Below are 14,947 nucleotides of genomic sequence, written 5' to 3'. Positions count from 1 at the left end.
GCCTTCGATCTCATTTATATTGAAGTCATCGATTTTACTTGGGATCCCTTAGTTTGGAGAGAACATGTTGCTGCTGTTTCCTTGTGAATTCTTGCAGGAAGTATTCATTCAGAATATTTACTATCTTACTTTTGTCCTCAGTTTCATCTTGCATTTGCATCTTCTCCGACTCCCCTCTTACTGTTGTGGTTCTGAAAGAATTATTTACTGTTATCGTTAGTCTCAGCTGTTATGCTTTTTTCTATATCTCTCTTTGCCTCTTTAATTACCCTATAGTATCTTCCTGCATTTTCTTTAAATGATTCCAGTGAATCCCTACAGGATTTCTAGGTCATTTTTCCTCTTTAACTCGCTTTTAATTTGTTTGTTAACCCATTTAGAGTCACAGTTGCTTAGTCTGAGCTTGATGATTTTCGATATGTTCGAATCTGCGTGCTCAGCATTATACCTTTAAAGGTGTTCCACTTATATCTAACCCGTGCTGTACCTGCCCTGGGAGTGTTTGATGGGACAGTGTAGAGGGAGCGTTACTCTGTATCTAACCCTGTACCTGCCCTGGGAGTGTTTGATGGGACAGTGTAGAGGGAGCGTTACTCTGTATCTAACCCATGCTGTACCTGCCCTGGGAGTGTTTGATGGGACAGTGTAGAGAGAGCTTTACTCTGTATCTAACCCGTGCTGTACCTGCCCTGGGAGTGTTTGATGGGACAGTGTAGAGGGAGCTTTACTCTGTATCTAACCCGTGCTGTACCTGCCCTGGGAGTGTTTGATGGGACAGTGTAAAGGGAGCGTTACTCTGTATCTAACCCGTGCTGTACCTGCCCTGGGAGTGTTTGATGGGACAGTGTAGAGGGAGCTTTACTCTGTATCTAACCCGTGCTGTACCTGCCCTGGGAGTGTTTGATGGGACAGTGTAGAGGGAGCTTTACTCTGTACCTAACCCGTGCTGTACCTGCCCTGGGAGTGTTTGATGGGACAGTGTAGAGGGAGCGCTACTCTGCATCTAACCCATGCTGTACCTGCCCTGGGAGTGTTTGATGGGACAGTGTAGAGAGAGCTTTACTCTGTATCTAACCCATGCTGTACCTGCCCTGGGAGTGTTTGATGGGACAGTGAAGAGGGAGCTTTACTCTGTATGTAACCCATGCTGTACCTGCCCTGGGAGTGCTTGATGGGACAGTGTAGAGGGAGCTTTACTCTGTATCTAACCCATGCTGTACCTGCCCTGGGAGTGTTTGATGGGACAGTGAAGAGGGAGCTTTACTCTGTATCTAACCCATGCTGTACCTGCACTGGGAGCGTTTGATGGGACAGTGTAGAGGGAGCTTTACTCTGAATCTGTTAAGAGAAGAACAATAGCTCTTCCTGATTGGCTCCACTCCCCCTCCCCCATTAGGATAGAAATTACTGTAATGATGTTATCATATGAATGTTTAATGCTCTCTCTTCTCTTTAAACAGAGATGCTAACCCGTTTATGTTAAATGATAAAAACCTGTCTTTAAAGGTGGGTTTCAACCAAGAAAAGCTCAGTTGCCTCAAGTTGCTTTCCACTTTCAAAATGGATGTCTGGAATGAATGGAAAAGGGTAAGCAAAGGATTTTAAAATTAAGTAAAGAATTTGAATAGATAGAAACAAAGTTAAATGGAGAGGCACCCAACCTCAGCTCAGTGTTTGCTCAGAATACACTCGGGGCTCAGAGGCATGGGTCAATCAAGCCTTAGCAATGTAATACTCACTGCCTTATGAAGTATGCCTCGTTGCGATGGTACTGTGGACTGGTTCAGCAACAGACAGTTTTTTTTTAACCACCCTCTCCCCTGTCTTCCACTTTCCTTCCTTTGCGTGCCTTGGCCAAACAGCCAGTCACATGAGTAATAGTTGGCAGGCTATATGACTCAGGAAGGGCATCACAACCAAGCCCAGTTCTGTTCTTACCCAACACCTACATTGGGAATATGGTATTGAGATAGAGGATCCCAACATTGGAAATATGGTATTGAGATAGAGGATCCCAACATTGGGAATATGGTATTGAGATAGAGGATCCCAACATTGGGAATATGGTATTGAGATAGAGGATCCCAACATTGGGAATATGGTATTGAGATAGAGGATCCCAACACTGGGAATATGGTATTGAGATAGAGGATCCCAACATTGGGAATATGGTATTGAGATAGAGGATCCCAACATTGGGAATATGGTATTGAGATAGAGGATCCCAACATTGGGAATATGGTATTCAGTCAGAGGATCCCAACATTGGGAATATGGTATTGAGATAGAGGATCCCAACATTGGGAATACAGTATTGAGATAGAGGATCCCAACATTGGGAATTCGGTATTGAGATAGAGGATCCCAACATTGGGAATGTGGTATTGAGATAGAGGATCCCAACATTGGGAATGTGGTATTGAGATAGAGGATCCCAACATTGGGAATATGGTATTGAGATAGAGGATCCCAACATTGGGAATGTGGTATTGAGATAGAGGATCCCAACACTGGGAATGTGGTATTGAGATAGAGGATCCCAACATTGGGAATATGGTATTGAGATAGAGGATCCCAACATTGGGAATATGGTATTGAGATAGAGGATCCCAACATTGGGAATGTGGTATTGAGATAGAGGATCCCAACATTGGGAATGTGGTATTGAGATAGAGGATCCCAACACTGGGAATATGGTATTGAGATAGAGGATCCCAACATTGGGAATGTGGTATTGAGATAGAGGATCCCAACACTGGGAATATGGTATTGAGATAGAGGATCCCAACATTGGGAATATGGTATTGAGATAGAGGATCAGCTATGATCATATTGAATGGCGGAGCAGGCTCGAAGGGCCGAATGGCCTACTCCTGCTCCTATTTTCTATGTTTCTATCTGCACATGGGCTCATTCTAGCAAGTGTCACCGTACAGCGATCAGGAGCAGGAACTCTAGCTGAATTTTTTCCCCTGTAGAGACAAGGGCCATTGTTCCTTTTTTAAGTTAGATTTGTGTGTTTACATGGCGGCAATCAATACAAAGCAATGATTGACATTCCACTCTCGATGCTCCTTTCCAGGCCAATGTCAACAGCATAAGATGTCTTGGGAACTACAAATATATTTGATTGCTTAATTGTGTCAAAGTTTACCTGTGTTATTGACGTGTTCTCCAACGTTCCATCTCCTACTTCCACCTCCATAACATCGCCCATCTCCGCCCCTGCCTCAGCTCATCTGCTGAAACCCTCATCCATGCCTTTGTTACCTCTAGACTCGACTATTCCAATGCCCTCCTGGCCGGCCTCCCATCTTCCACCCTCCATAAACTTGAGCTCATTCAAAACTCTGCTGCCCGTATCCTAACTCACACCAAGTTCCGTTCACCCATCACCCCTGTGCTCACTGACCTACATTGGCTCCCGGTCCGGGAACGTCTTGATTTTAAAATTCTCATCCTTGTTTTTAAATCCCTCCACAGCCTCGTCCCTCCCTATCTCTGTAACCTCCTCCAGCCCTACAACCCTCCCAGATCTCTGCGCTCCTCCAATTCTTGCCACGTGCGCATCCCCGATTTTAATCACTCCACCATTGGCTGCCGTGCCTTCAGCTGCCTGGGCCCTAAGCTCTGGAATTCCCCCCCGAAACCTCTCCGCCTCTCTCTCTCCTTTAAGACTCTCCTTAAAACCTGCCTCTTTGACCAAGCTTTTGGTCACCTGTCCTAATATTTCCTTATGCAGCTCGATGTTAAATTTTGTCTGATAATCGCTCCTATGCAGCATCCTGGGACGTTTTACTACGTCAATGCGCTATATAAATATATAAAAACAAGGTGTTGTTGTTTGTTAACAAAATCTTTTCATTCTTTTCTTTTTCTTTGACCTCACTCTAGTGGCTGTTATTGAGCGAGAGCCAGCGGACTGCTCACAGTGCAGGATCTCAGAGCTCAGCCTCATCCTGTTCTTATCACACACACACACTATACACACACACACACACACACACACACACACACACAAACACTCGCCATCCCTCAGGATGGAATGCGGAGGGCCCCTTCCCGGACAGCAATCGGGGCGACAGGTTTCGGGTCCATCGGACTGCTCGCTAGATCAAGTGACCCTACTGTTTTCTGCGGCCAAGGTCAGCTGCCTCCACGAAGAAGGGGGGGTGGGGGGGGGGGGTATCAACCTGGTCTGCGGGGCTCGACACCACACTGAACAATGCCTGCCTCCCACTAACCCTTCCAGTTTAGTCCTGTCGCACTTGCTGGTTGAGTTAAAGTGACAGTAAACATCTCACCTCTTGGTAACGAGCATTGCCTGTTCACTGGATCTGTCAATCCTCTCCAGCTGATAACCCAATACTACGAGCTGATTCTGGCCTAAATAAATTAACTTTCCACATTATTCAGCAGCAGGCAACTGTGCCATTGTACACACAATGTAAAGAACAATGGTCAGTACAGGAAACCAGCTGGAGTCACACTACATCCGCTTGAAAAGGAGATATACCAGCAGTGGACTGACATTTCTCAAACTTAAACCTCAACAGACTGAAGGTGGACTTTAATTTGCTGGGCGTACAGGAATTGTCAGTCATCACTGTCCTGCTGTTTGACTGGTCTGGAAACTGGTTCTTTGAAACAAGTACTTAACCAAACAAAATCCTTCCCTTTTCAAGATGGTTCCTTTCTCCAATGCACAGTGGGAGGGGAGGAAGAAAGAGAGAGAAGATAAATGGGATATTTTAAAAGGGCTAGGTAGAGATAAGAGCAGGCAGAGAAAAATAAATCCATTCCTGGCATTGGAATAGTTTTATTGCTGCATTTACTTGCACGCTGTGGTCTGAGAGGTGTAATTACATTTCAGCCGTTAGCCCAGGGGGACAGTTATCACCTGGACAACAACAACTTGCATTTATACAGCGCCTTTAACATAGTAAAAACGTCCCAAGGCGCTTCACAGGAGTGTAATCGGGCAAAATTTGATATCGAGCCACATAAGGAGATATTAGGACAGGTGACCAAAAGCTTGGTCAAAGAGGTAGGTTTTAAGGAGCGTCTTAAAGGAGGAGAGAGAGGTGGAGAGGTTTAGGGAGGGAATTCCAGAGTTTAGGGCCCAGGCAGCTGAAAGCAGGGCCGTCAACGGTGTAAGAAAATATAAGTTTTAGGTTTTAAAAGGTATTTAGGGGAGCCAGGCTTCAAAGGGTTAAATAGACTGTCTTTAGCTGAAATTTCTGTGTCACCAAATAGACTGCTTTTGAATTAACTTACTGCAGCTACAGAGAGCTATGGGCATCCTGTCATTGCCAACTAAGGGAGGCACCATGACGACATCTCTCCTCTTTCAGAGGTACTGGAATGATGAAGCTAGCTAGAACTCCCATTACCTTCAAGGCCTAGAGGATAACTCATCAACTGCAGGGACGAAGAAACGATGCTCTAGGGATAAGGAGAGATAAGGGGGGCCCACAAAGCACTCGCACTTGTGGAAAGAGCAGGGCCTATTAGAAACTAAAAAGGTAACCTGTGTGTGGAGACGGAAGATGTGGGTATGGTTCTTAATGAATACTTTGCTTCTGTCTTCACAAAAGAGGGGGACAATGTAGAGATAATAGTTAAGGAGGAGGAGTGTGAAATATTGGCTAAGATAAACATGGCGAGAGAGGAAGTATTGAGGGGTTTAGCATCTTTGAAAGTAAATAAATCACCAGGCCCGAATGAAATGTATCCCAGGCTGTTAAGAGAAGCAAGGAAGGAAATAGCAGAGGCTCTGACCATCATTTTCCAATCCTCCCTGGCTACAGGCCGGAGGATTGGAGGACTGCTAACGTTGTACCGTTGTTTAAAAAGGGAGAAAGAGATAGACCGAGTAATTATAGGCCAGTCAGTCTAACCTCAGTGGTGGGCAAATTATTGGAATTAATTCTGAGGTACAGCATAAATCGTCATTTAGAAAGGCACGGGTTGATCAAGGACAGTCAGCACGGATTTGTTAAGGGAGGGTCTTGTCTGACTAACTTGATTGAATTTTTTGAGGTAACAAGGAACGTCAATGAGGGAAACGCGTCTGATGTAGTCTACCTGGATTTTAGCAAGGCTTTTGACAAGGTCCCATGTGGCAGACTGTCAAAAAAGTAAAAGCCCATAGGATCCAAGGGAAAGTGGCTAGTGGGATCCAGAATTGGCTCAGTGGCAGGAAACAAAGAGTAATGGTCAACGGGTGTTTTTGTGACTGGAAGACTGTTTCCAGTGGGGTTCCGCAAGGCTCAGTACCAGGTCCCTTGCTTTTTATGGTATATATTAATGATTTGGACTTAAATGTGGGGGGCATGATCAAGACGTTTGTAGATAATACAAAAATTGGCCGTGTGGCTGATAGTGAGGAAGAAAGCTGTAGACTGCAGGAAGATATCAATGGACTGGTCAGGTCGGCAGAAAAGTGGCAAATGAAATTCAATCCGGAGAAATGTGAGGTAATGCATTTGGGGAGGGCAAACAAGGCAAGGGAATACACAATAAATGGGAGGATACTGAGAAATGTAGAGGAACAGAGGGACCTTGGAGTGCATGTCCACAGATCCCTGAAGGTAGCAGGACGGGTAGATAAGGTGGTTAAGAAGGCATACGGGATACTTTCCTGTATTAGCCGAGGCGTAGAATATAAGAGCAGGGAGGTTATGCTAGAACTGTATAAAACGCTAGTTAGGCCACAGCTTGAGTACTGCATACAGTTCTGGTCACCACACTACAGGAAAGATGTGATTGCACTAGAGAGGGTACAAAGGAGATTTACAAGGATGTTGTCAGGACTGGAGAATTTTAGCCATGAGGAAAGATTGGATAGGCTGGGGTTGTTTCCTTTGGAACAGAGGAGGCTGAGGGGAGATTTAATTGAGGCGTATAAAATTATGAGGGACCGAGATAGAGTGGATAGGAAGGACCAATTTCCCTTAGCAGAGGGGTCGGTGACCAGGGAACATAGATTTAAAGTAATTGGTAGAAGGATTAGAGGGAGCTGAGGAGAAATTTTTTCACCCAGAGGGTGGTGGGACTCGCTGCCTGAAAGGGTGGGAGAGGCAGAAACCCTCAACTCATTTAAAAAGTACCTGGATGTGCACCTGAAGTGCCGTAACCCACAGGGCTACGGACCAAGTGCTGGAAAGTGTGATTTAGCTGGATAGCTCTTTTTCGGCCGAAATGGACTTGATGGGCCGAATGGCCTCCTTCTGTGCCGTAACTTTCTATGATTCTACGAACTACGCATTGTCCATATGATTGGGTAAATTAAGGGACGTATTGGGGAAAACTGAGTTTGCCACAGTTCCGTTCTCTTGGGGTATAATTGGAGGGGCCTGAGACTTTGTTAAGTGTAGAAGTGAGAAGAGTGAGAGGCAATAGAAGACAGAGATGCGAAAAGTGGACCACACGTTCTACCCAGGACGGAACGGGTAATATAATTCTTGTTCTGTACTGATAACTACTGCTTATTGTAAACAATTTTACAACACCAAGTTATAGTCCAGCAATTTTATTTTAAATTCACAAGCTTTCGGAGATTTTCTCCTTCCTCAGGCAAATGTTTCAACTACTGCTTAGACACTTGCATGTGTTGATCCTTGTGTGAAGTTATCACTACATCCAGTTGGAGTCAGATCGAATCATTATTTAGAATGATGGAGCGATGAAAATCGGGGGTAGACTAGAGGCCAGAATTGGAGGAGCGCAGAGATCTCGGAGGGTTGTAGGGCTGGAGGAGGTTACAGAGATAGGGAGGGGCGAGGCCACGGTGGGATTTGAACACATGGATGAGAATTTTAAAATCGAGGCCTGTCTTTATGCTATAATTTCTGTATTGATGTGAAATGGTTTCCGATGTGCACTGGCATGAAAGTGGCATGTGTAACTTGTGAATCTGCCCGCCAAGCTGACTCCCGAAAGCACTTAAGAAACCAGCGTGAGGCCATTTATCCAGGACGCAGCCCGTGCTTCACACCGGGTGCAGTATAACTCCGGCATGGCCACATTTTAAAAGTGACCAGTGGGCGAAATACAGCCCGAGCAGATGGAATGGAGATCTCCTCAATGTGCAGGGTGGTCTCATTCCAGTTCCTTAGTTGGGGCCAAGACTTGTGCAAGAAATGCTGCACTAGAGTGAGGGTCTCCAAACATGTGGCTCCTCCCAAACCCCAGCGATTCAGCTCTTGAAGCCTCGGAAACCTGGCCCGAAGTGCGTTTATATTCCTTATTTGCAGGATTGTCCTGGATTTATATTCAGGGACCTGGCGGTTTGGGAAGGGATGTTCCTGTCACGTTGATCTCCTTAGAGCAGAGAAGGTTAAGGAGAGATTTAACAGAGGTGTTCAAAATTACAAAGGGTTTTGATAGAGTAAATAAGGAGAAACTGTTTCTAGCGACAGGAGGGTCGGTAACCAGACGACATGGAATTGAGATAATTGGCAAAAGAACCAGGGGGGAGATGAGGAGAATTTTTTTTACGCAGCGAGTTGTGATGATCTGGAATGCGCTGCCTGAAAGGGAGGTGGAAGCAGATTCAATAGTAACTTTCAAATTGGATATATACTTGATAACGAAAAATTACAGGGCTATGGGGAAAGAGCAGGGGAGTGGGACTAATTGGATAGCTCTTTCAAAGAGCCGGCACAGGGACGATGGGCCGAATGACCTCCTCCTGTGCTGTACGATTCTATGAATCATTGCTTCATTGGTGGAAAAAATCTAAAGATCTGGCAGTAGGTGGAACTTCACTTATGGTGGGAATATGGATTTAAATTATATAAGCAGCCCCAAAGAAACCATGATAAATACTATTCAGGACATGAAGACAAAAAGCTTGGATTATGTTGGGAGTTGTGGGGACATTGCGGCCAATCCTGATCCCATCTAATCGCATTTACATCCAGCTGGGATTGCTGGAAAGCGATCAGCAATGGGAATACCGGCCGAGTCCAATTGCAAATCCCCATCGCTAGCTGAGTTCACCTCCGAGACACACGACATCCCAACTTGGACGTATATCCGCCGTTCCTTCATTGTCGCTAGGACAAAATCCTGGAACTCCCTACCTAACAGCACGGTGGGAGCACTTTCACCACACGGACTGCAGCGGTTCAAGAAGGCGGCTCACCACCACCTTCTGAAGGGGGCAACTAGGGATGGGCAATAAATGCCGGCCTCGCCAGCGACGCCCACATCCCGAGAATGGATAATTTAAAAATGTGACTTGTGGGTTTTCTGAACGCTAAAAACAAGAGCAGCTCCACAACTGGGTCTGTGATCTGTACGTACATGTTGTTATCTGAGGCAGTTGACACTTTAACCCATGTGCCGAGTTGCCTGCTCTTCAGACCAGGTTTTTTTTTTGTTCTTTTTTTGAGCTGTCAGTTTTCGCAGGGAGCTTTTTTCTGAAGCTATTTCGCAGCTTGTTGAGGTTTTATTTGCATTTGTGCAGGAGGTTGTGGTTGAGACAGAACGTTGCGTTCTTCATCAGCCAGAACATTGGACGGTTGAGACTGGGAGGCAGCTGGCCGTGCAGATATCAAAGACCCCAAGTCTGCATTAGCTGATCTCAGCCGGCAAGCGGAGCTACAAATCGGAGTCGGCCAGGGTTCCCACTTCTGATCGCTATCCAGCATTCCCTTTACATGTAAGTAAACGGGATCGGGATGCCCCCACCCCACCCCGCGGTGGAATAGCATGTTGATAAGTCAGTCAGGGCTCACACGTGAAGGCTCACCACTTAGGTGAGGTGTCAGTGAGCTCTCGCTCTTGTGGAACTGTACCCCCTGCGAGGAGTCATCACCTCCACCTCTATTAAATCTCCCCTTATCCTTCTCTGCTCATTTACCTGAGGAAGGAGGAAGCCTCCGAAAGCTTGTAGATTTCAAATAAAATCGTTGGACTATAACTTGGTGTTGTAAAAAGGAAAGACTTGCATTTATAATCACACCTTTCATAACCTCAGGACATCCCAAAGCACTTTACAGCCAATCGAGAACTTTTTTGACGCGTAGTCACTGTTGTAATGTAGGAAACGCAGCAGCCAATTTGCGCACAGCAAGATCCCACAAACAGCAACGACCAGATAATCTGCTTTAATGATGTTGGTTGAGGGATAAATATTGGCCAGGATACCGGGGAGAACTCCCCTGCTGTTCTTCAAAATAGTGCCATGGGATCTTTTGTGTCCACCTGAGAGGGTAGACGGAACCTCGGTTTAACATCTCATCCAAAAGACAGCACCTCTGACAGTGCCGCACTCCTTCAGTGCTGGCACTAGGAGAGTCAGTCTAGATTTCATGCTCAAGTCCCTAGAGTGGGATTTGAACCCACAACCTTCTGATTCAGAGGCAACAGTGCTACCCACTGAGCCACTAAGGGAGGGGAAAGGGTTAAGCCTAGGAGTGGGGGCTCCCTCAATCGGGTGTTCCTGTGACCCCGAACCTCAGTCTGGACCCGGCATAGAGTTTGCGCAGGTTCCAAGCGTAGTTTACCAACAGAGGGGGATGTGGGACCACCTGGGGCAATATGAAGGGAACACGGCATTTTTTTCATGTGTTACGGGAGGCCTGTTGACACAGGGTGCCATCATCTTCCCTTCTCCAAGTGGGGACCCGGTACATCCACCTCGATCTGGTAAGCTTTATCAGTATCTCCAGCCTCTTCATTGGGGGGGAAGTGGGGTGGGGTGAGAGGAGAGGGGGTGGGGGTCACCCCAGATATGCTCCAAGTCATTACTCATGCCCTCTCCCTCTGATCCTGCACACTTCCCCAGGGTCAGCATCAGAGGCCGCACCGCGGCCAACATACCAACGCTCGCACCAGGGTGGGGCACCAACCTCCCATGGGTTTTCATGGCCTGAGTGTTAGCAAGCTATTTGACTGTGGAGGGCATTACAACCAAGCCTGTTCTCGTCCTCACCCAACGCCCAGTCCCACCCGCACTTTTCACCCACGAGTCACTGGACGCCGATCGCGAGCAGGAGCCTGGAAGTATTTGTTACCCCCTCTACCCAAACCCACCCCCCCCACCAAATCCATGGGCACTGCAACCGATTGTAGAATCCGCTCCTGCTGCTCATGCCATCTCCTCAAAGGGAGAGTGCAACCCTTACACACCTCCCGCCCTAGCGCTCTCCTGCTGGTATCGCCAACTCTGGTCCCATCACATGACCTCCCACCGCCCCCTGGCCTGCCTCCGCCATTGGTCGACCAACATGACCAATCCTCACGTCACTCCACCTTCTCACGGCCAATTGAGAAGCGAACAGGCTCTTTGTTACCCAATTGGATGATTCTCAACTTCAGTCCAACAACTCTTTTCTCCCCCTCTCCGATGTTTTTTTTATAACTAATAAACGACAGTATTCAAAGAAAAATTTTTAAAAACGCACAATATTTTGAAAGTCCAGATGATTTTTCTTCAGGATTTCCTACCAGAAGTGCTTTGGAGATTAATCTTCAATTCCCGGAGACTCCAGGACAATCCTAGAGGGTTGGCGACTGTATTGCCCACTCGGCTTTGACCTGTAAACAGAGCAAGATATTTAGAATCATAGTATCATAGAATGATACAGCACAGGAGGAGGCCATTCGGCCCATCATTCTTGTGCTGGCTCTTTGAAAGAGCTATCAAATTAGTCCCATTCTCCTGGTCTTGCCCCCAAGGCCCAGTAATTTTTTTCCACTTCAAGTATTTACCCAATCCCCTTTTGAAAGTTATTATTGAATCTGCTTCCACCGCCCTTTCAGGCAGCGCATTCCAGATCGTAACAACTCGCTGCGTAAAAAAATTTTTCCTCATGTCACCTTCGGTTCTTTTGCCATTTACCTGTGTCCTCTGGTTACCGACCCTTCTGCCACTGGAAACAGTTTCTCCTTATTTACTCCATCAAAACCGTTCATGATTTTGAACATCTCTATCACATCTCCCCTTAAACCTTCTCTGCTCCAAGGAGAACAGCCCCAGTTTCTCCACATAACTGAAGTCCCTCATCCCTGGTACCATTCTAGTAAATTTCTTCTGCACCCTCTCTAAGGCCTTGACATCCTTCCTAAAGTGCGGTGCCCAGAATTGAACACAATACTCCAGCTGTGGCCTAGCCAGTGTTTTATAAAGGTTTAGCACAACTTCCTTGCTTTTGTACTCTATGTGTCTATTTATAAAGTCAAGGATCCCATAACTTTTTAACAGCCTACTCAACTTGTCCTGCCACCCTCAAGGACTTGTGTTCATACACCCCCAGGTCTCTCTGTTCCTGCAATCCCTTTAAAATTGTACCATTTAGTTTATATTGCCTCTCCTCACATTTCCTACCAAAATGTATCACTTCACACTTCTCTGCATTAAATTTCATCTGCCACGTGTCTGTCCATTTCACCAGTCTGTCTATGTCCTCCTGAAGTCTGTTACTATCCTCCACATTGTTTACTACATTTCCGAGTTTTGTGTCATCTGCAAACTTTGAAATCATACCCTCTATGTCCAAATCCAGGTCATTAATATATATCAAAAAGAGCAGTGGTCCTAATTACTGCCCTCTGGGGAACACCACTGTAAACTTCCCTCCATTCTGAAAATCAACCATTCACCACTACTCTCTGCTTTCATTCCCTTACTGAATTTCGAATCCTAACAGCCACTGTCCCTTTAATGTCATGGGCTTTAATTTTGCTAACAAGTCTACGATGTGATACTTCATCAAACGTCTTTTGAAAGTCCATATACACAACATCAACCGCACTACCCTCATCAAGCCTCTCCGTTACTTCATCAAAGAATTCAATCAAGTTAGTCAAACAAGATTTGCCTTTAACAAATCCGTGCTGGCTTTCATTTATTAACCCATAATTTTGTCCCGGATTTTTTGGAGGGAAAAAAAAATTGGATAACACCTATTATTGGGAGCGGGTAGCGCGATCTGTTATTAACCCGCACCCGATGGTCCCTGCACAGGCAGGACGAGAACGTCATCTGGCCTGTGGAACGACAATTGAAGTAAATGTGCACTTTTCCACCAGCAGGGGCAGAAGCAATCTCTTAAAGGGAGAGTGGGGGGAAAATTGGATAAGTGCCGTTTTTGGGCGCAGGTAGAGTAATGCGCTATTACCCCACGCCCAATGACCCCTGCGCATCCTACAATCTGCACGCCAGACCTCACCAATCTGAGTTGGTACCAGGCCTGCGAGAGTGCGTGCACCAAGGTTCTCTGCTGATGCACTAGAGGCCTTGGTGCAAGAGGTGGGCAGAAGGAGGGACATCCTGTATCCGTGGGGGGTGGGAGGCAAGAGGCCCTCCAGACATATACCCAAAAGCAATGGAAGGCAGCGGGGGATGAAGTCAATGCCAGGCGCACAGCATCATGAACATGGATGCAGTGCAGGAAGAATTTCAATGCTTTGACATGAGTGGTTGAGGTGAGTGAGGTCAACTGTCAAGTGGCGTCTCCTACCAACTGCTCCACGCACTACACCCCATCCCCCACATACCAACAAACTCTTTCCACCAGTACTCAACTCTTCCAACCAGATGCTTCCTCTTGCCCTTACACATTACCACTGTGGCAAGCCGCCCACCCACAACTCACAGGCCACACATACTGGCAGCTATTTAACATGACAGGCACATCACCCAGACACACGTTCCGCTTTCTTGCAGGAGAAGGTGGTGTATATCAGGAGGTAGCAAGTGGCAGTGGCATTTAGCCCCTCGAGGCTGTTGCAGCATTCAGTGAGATCATGGTGGATCTGTGACCTAACTCCTAAAACCCGCCTTAGCCCCATATCCCTTAATACCCTTGGTTCACAGGAATCTATCAATCTCAGATTTAACATTCACAAGTGAGCCAGCATCAACTGCTGTCTGCAGAAGAGTGTTCCAAACTTCTCCCATCCTTTGCGTGTAGAAGCATTTCCTAACTTCACTCCTGCACGTCCTGGCTCTAAATGTTAGGCTATGTCCCCGCATACTAGTATTAAAGTATAGGAGACCTCCAAAAACAGTTACAAATGTCTCAGCAGCCAGAAGCAATAATCCGGCCACTAACCTGTAAATCCTGCATGGTTGCTTTAAATAGCACTGGTGGGGGGGTCCTCCAGGCACTCTAAGACACGTTCAAATGGTCGGGGTTAAGACTGTGCGTTGAGTTGAGCGTTAAGTCCCAAAATGGTGTCTATCACTTTAAATCAGCGTTGCACACTGATTGAAGCCTTTTTCTCCCTACTTTACATGATCCCAGCATTCGTTCTCTGCGCCTGCACTAACTCCTATACCAAGATGGCGTCCAGCACACATCACGCTGGAAACGTGCTTGCGCATCCAAGACGCCATCTTGGATGTCAGAGAGGCCGTGTAGTGCCGAAACAACGGGTGCTACACGGCCCAATTTAGCGCCCAGAATCTCTTAAAGGTAGCCAGTACTTGTTATTTGCAGTCTGCTGTCTGCACGGAGTCTGAATGGAGATCAGACATCGCGGTCCCTATGTTTACAAACTGATGAGTTACTACATTTATCTAGGTTAAATGTTATTTTCCATTGTATGGCCCATTCCTCTAGTGCACCTAAATCTATTTGCATTAGGTTGCACTCCTCTACTCTGAAGGGTCTAGACAGAGTAGATAGAGAGAAACTGTTCCCATTGGCGAAAGGGTCAAGAACCAGAGGACATGGATTTAAGGTGAGTGGCAAAAGAACCAAAGGTGACATGAGGAAAAACTTTTTTACACAGAGAGTGGTTATGATCTGGAATGCACTGCCCGAGGGGGTGGTGGAGGCAGATTCAATCATGGCCTTCAAAAGGGAACTGGATTAGTACTTGAAGGGAAAAATATGCAGGGCTACAGGGATAAGCCGGTGGAGTGGGACTGACTGGATTGCTCTTGCATCGATGGGCCGAATGGCCTCCATCCGTGCTGTAACCTTTC

At 46.5% G+C, this 14,947-nt stretch overlaps 1 pseudogene; it reads right to left on the bottom strand.

Moving 5' to 3' along the window:
• The window catches only part of LOC137299605 (N-acetyllactosaminide beta-1,3-N-acetylglucosaminyltransferase 3 pseudogene), an 80,713-nt pseudogene that overhangs the window by 48,043 nt on the left and 17,723 nt on the right, over window positions 1–14,947 (bottom strand).

Source organism: Heptranchias perlo, chromosome 29 (genome assembly GCF_035084215.1).
Source record: "Heptranchias perlo isolate sHepPer1 chromosome 29, sHepPer1.hap1, whole genome shotgun sequence".
In the NCBI taxonomy this organism is placed as follows: Eukaryota; Metazoa; Chordata; class Chondrichthyes; order Hexanchiformes; family Hexanchidae; genus Heptranchias; species Heptranchias perlo.
This window is presented reverse-complemented; position numbering and strand designations above follow the sequence as displayed.